A 5,190-nucleotide genomic window follows, 5' to 3' on the forward strand; every position below is an offset into this window, starting at 1 on the left:
TAAAACAGGTGTTGGTCTGCAGAGCTACCTTTTCGGCTGCTTTAAAGGTAAACACCTGAGCTGGTAGAGGGCTGGCTGCTCTTACCTGGCCACACCCAACAGCAGCTCCAGGCTTGGTCACATTCCTTCCTTCCTGCTACAATGAACCATTGTTAAACTCGGCCAATCTCCAGTCCCTGCTGCTCAGGGATGTTTCGTGGATCTCTCCAAAACACTGTGATACCCAGGAGAGGATCCAACAGGTCCACAAAGCTGCTCATTTGCTCTTCTCTGGTCATGATAAAAACATTTACACTTTTCATTCTCCCTCCTGTTTTTTAGAGACAAACTAACAGCAACAAGTGTCAGTCAACTAGTGAATTTATTTCATAGTGCACCACATCTTTTATCTGTCTCTTCTAACAAGGAGACTTAAGGCTGGAGCACTGAAAAATAAATGGCCAGAAGAGCCAGTCATTTCTGTGTGGTACTACTGTTGATTAAATATCTTGGTCATCAGTAAGTGTACTTCTAACTAGTATATGCATTGAGTCAGAGTAGCAGAAGCAGATACTTAAAGTCTGTGATTTTTCTCTATCGTTACTTCCTTCTCCTCTGCCCTCCTTTGCTCCCCACTTATCTGTTTATTCATCTGTTACATATAGTCTAAATCCTGGATGGTGGGCTCTTTTGGTTCAAGACTGTATTTGCTCCCTTGTTTGTAGAGTGCCTCTTGTAATGGGACCCTAATCCTGTTTGAGGTCCTTAGATGCTACTGCAATAGAAATAAATAACAATTGTCTTAGGACAGCTAATAAGTTTAATCATTTTGCTCCATCGTGTATTTTCCAGAATGCAAATTGGCAGCTAGAATTTAGATGGTGTGCTAATAGCTACGGGACTGATCCTGCAAGCTGATTCATATTGGTGGGCTGGGCCCCTGTGCCTGTGCAAAGTCCTGATGCCTTCCTTCAGTGGGACTGTGTCTCGGCAGAAAAGCCTGTCTGTGCAGATTAGTTTATAGGACTGGGGCCTAAATCACAGTCTAAGAGCTAGTTAAAGTTTATGGAATTTGACCACAACTATAAGAACTGCCATACTGGGTCAGAGAAATGGTCCATTTAGCTCAGGACCCTGTGTCTGACAGTGGCCAGTACCAGAGCTTCAGTGTATAGGAGTGTACAGAACAGGGCAATTGGAGTGATCAGCCCGTCTTCTCCTCCCAGCTCCTGGCAGCCAGAGGTTTAGGGTCACCCTGACCATCTTGGCTAATAGCCATTGATGGATGTATCCTCCATGAACTTATCTTGTTCTTTCATTGACCCAGTTATACTTTTGGCCACCACAATATCCCATGGCAATGAGTTCCACAGGTTAATTGTGCAGTGTGAAAAAGTACTTCCTCTTGTTTCTATTAAGCCTGCTGCCTATTGATTTCCTCATGTGTCCCCATTTTTTTGTTTTTTGGGAAAGGGTAAATAACACTGTATAATTGATTTTTCTCTTAAGTACAAAAATAGGTATCATTCCTTGAATTAATCCCTAACATTGCAAGCTATTTCATATGTGGTGCAAATAAATATTGCAAGTTAATGAATAATAACTTCAGTTAATTATAAATCTTGGGAATTCCATAGCATTTTATGCCTTCAAAAAGTCATTCAAACATTAACTAACTCTGAAAACAGCACTGTGAGGTGATGAATGAAAGTCTTATCTTCAGTTGTACTTCCAAGTCAGCTAATAGGGTCAAAATGTATGTAGATTTCATTACTAGAGTAAATTCTGGAGATGTTACCACCTGTCAGCTCACTTATCCCACATTTTTACCTTGCCATAAATTACAAAAACTATTAGAGCAACAGATGCAAAAGCCTTTCCCAAGTTTTGAATTTAATCTCCCAATGAATGAGTGCCAATGTAATACTCTGAAAATGGAAATCCAACCCAACGACAGTGTATTCAGAACTGCCAAAAGCCACTGAAAAAATGGATCTTACGTCCAGGGAAAAATGGGGGTAATATTAATTGCTGTATTAATGTAAATGTCTTTCTCATCATGAACCTTTGCTTTTGTATTTTTCTGGAAAAATTAATAGGAGAAACCGTTGGCAGTGGGACCTAAGCCACTCGCTGCAGACCTTTGATTCAGGAAATAAAACCTAATCTCCTATAGATAACATTCCTGCATTATGGGTTACAGTTGTGCTCAGTGCGGGGCACGAAAGAACCAAAGGAAGGGACTCATAGTAGCTATAAATTAGGGCTCAGATTCTGCGGCTTCACTCATATTAAGTAATCCCTTCCTCTAAGATGAATCCTCCTGAAGTCCAACAGGTCTCCTCTCGGAGTAAGCTACTACCCAGTGTGAGCAAGGGTGGTAGACTCTGGCCCACAGTCTTTTTAACAGCTCTTTTAAAAAATGTTTGCATTTGTGACAAACTAAGGAACCAATCTGGCCAACCTTGACACTTATGATTCACTTTATCCATGCCTTGAATTCTCCGGGACCACTTAACTGTGCACAGTTATTTTGATGTGTCATCTGGGCCTAAGTCAAGGTCAAAATAAGGGAACAGTATTGCCTGCAGTTATGACAGGTAATAAGATAGAAGCTATAAAGAGACATTTGTCATAAGGGAGGGTTTGTGGAGAAAACAATGTCAGCTCTTTGCCAAGGCCCACCCTTCCTGCACCCCAGATGTTTAAAGAAAATCTCCAGGTACCTCTCATGACTGGTGGTCAAACCAAATGAACACTTCCCCACCCCACTGCTGAGTAATATCAGCTTAATTTCCATCAGGTGTAGGGTAAATGCAAAATATGTACATTATAAGCAAACCAAACACTGTATCTTTGTGAAATATGCAAGACATTTGGCAAGTGCCACCTGGTATTTGCAATGTTTGATCAAACCAGTTTAACCAGATATACGTATATAGACAAATTAACTCAAGGAGCAGGAGGGGAGGGAAGAGAGGAGCTGATCAACAGAGAAGCCAAGAGAATGATATAGAGTGAGAGAAATCCACAAAGCTTTTGAGAAGAGCTGTTCCATGAAGGCGCTATGGCTACAGCCAACATAATTGCCCAGTGTTGTTACTGGTTAGCAGTAAAGTAAGATTCAACTCACTGGCACCTCTTTTCAGAAAAGGTGCTTATATACCCGAGTGACGAGGGCCATGTAAGAACCTGGATAGAGAGAGGAAGTCAGAGCCAGTGGGTGAAATCCTGGCTCTGCTGAAATCAGTGGCAAAATTCCAATGGGCTTCAATGGTGCCATGCTTTCACCTAGGCTGAATAAATGACCAGACTTGGTCTCATTCATATAGATGCACATGTATGTTATTGTTTTACATGTAAGGGCCCCCTCCCTGAGTCTCTCTTTTCCCTTCCCAGTTGCAGGTAGAAGGCCCACCCAAGCCAGCTCATACATCCCCACAGGAGGTGGGGCGAAGGGGGATAGCGGTGGGTACTTCAACAGACTGCAGCAGTTTCAAAGGCCCTGGGAGATCAGGAGGGGGAAGGTGGCATGGCAGGACCTACACTTACCCCCCCGCCCCAGGGCAACAGCCAGTAACAGTCAGGAAGGGAGGTGATAAAGAGAGACAAATTCCTCTCAGCATAAGGGTATGTCTTCACCAGTCTTTTTTTACTTCCAGTGAATTGATTGCTAACTAACAAGTAATACTTAACACTCTTATACAGGTTGTTGTGCACATCCCCGCCCCAAGTTTGCTCCAGACTACAAATATTTGTTCTCTACCCCAGGCTCATCCCTAGGCTAGACTGGGCGAGGTCTGGGGAAGAGCACTGATGAACCTTTGCAATGTGCTTGAAGGTCTCTGGTAGGAGGCGACAGAAAGTTAGGATTTATAGGGTGAGATTTTCTAAAGCGCTCAACTTTTGTCCTAATTCTGCTCCCATTGAAGCCAACTGTTTTTCAGTGGGAGCAGGAAGGCCAACAGTGTGGCCTTGTGGAAATCCCACCCATATACTGTGCTGGTGGGTGCTCTTTGTGCCTAAGACAGAGAACAATGCAAAATATTGGGATTGTATATAGTTGGCATGTCACTTTAAGTATTCTGCACTTCTCCAAAAACAAAGGCCAGGTACATGCAAGATATTATTGGAAACCACTGTGATTTCTTCATGCCAAGTCATTTTCCTCACAACAAAATCCTGTCTTGCTGTCCATGTTTGTTGAAAATGCACACATTACTGTTTCTAAAAACAGAAGTGGAAATATTTTCCAAAACACAGTACTTGTGTGTGTGTTCGCTCTCTTTCCTTCTCTGTTTTTATTGCATAAAAGTAAACACATGTGACCTGCGAACTAAGTAAATACTAAGCCAAGAATAGCAGAGTGAGTTAGACACTGATAATGAAGAAAAGCACAAGACTGAGCAAGGAAAACTCTGGCTCTCTGGAAACCCCTCTCAGTTTAGATCTTGTCCATCAAGTTTTCTCTGAGCTTCACAGGGGCTTGGGAGGGGTATCACTGCTGATTGACATCTGGATTCTACAGCTGTCAAGCTGTCAACTTTCTGCTAGCAATTATTTTTCTTTGTCCAGCAGTTAAAAGTTGTTCACTGTCTCTGTGAGAACACCTGATGCCTGTTATGTGCCTAACAAAGTCCATTATCTGCTGTAGGAATAGCTTCTTTTGTGCTTTAGAAAAAATAAATCAGCAGCAGAAATACAGGTTGTGATGTCAGCCTTGTCATTTGAAGGAACAGTTCCACTATCTCAGGCAATAAGAGGGCCAGCCGACAATGGCCTGGCATATTTCCTCCAGAGGAGGGCAGTGCTTTACACAAACAAATTCCAGTGTTTCCAATGAGGCACCTACATAAAAACAGTCTGATTTTAACGTGGGAGCTACAGATGCTCAGCACTTCTTTAGGAGTGGATGGCCATGTGCATTTAGGTGCCTATCTGAAGGAAGCCGTGTATGGCCTCCACCTATCCATCCCATCATATATTACGAACTACATCTATCCTTACATAATGACATTATCCTTTTAAAGCAGGTCTATTTGTGAGCACCACAGCTGTCAACTGAGATATTTAGAATTCCAACAGAAACAGCATACACATTCCACACACGTAGCACGCCACCAAGTTCCTGATGGTTAGTCAGAAATAAATGCAACTAGGAAACAAATGACTTAGGCTGCCAAAGACAACCCAGTAGATAGATGAGTTTTC

The sequence above is a fragment of the Lepidochelys olivacea genome (genome assembly GCF_965140295.1).
Source record: "Lepidochelys olivacea isolate rLepOli2 genome assembly, chromosome: 21".
Taxonomy (NCBI): Eukaryota; Metazoa; Chordata; order Testudines; family Cheloniidae; genus Lepidochelys; species Lepidochelys olivacea.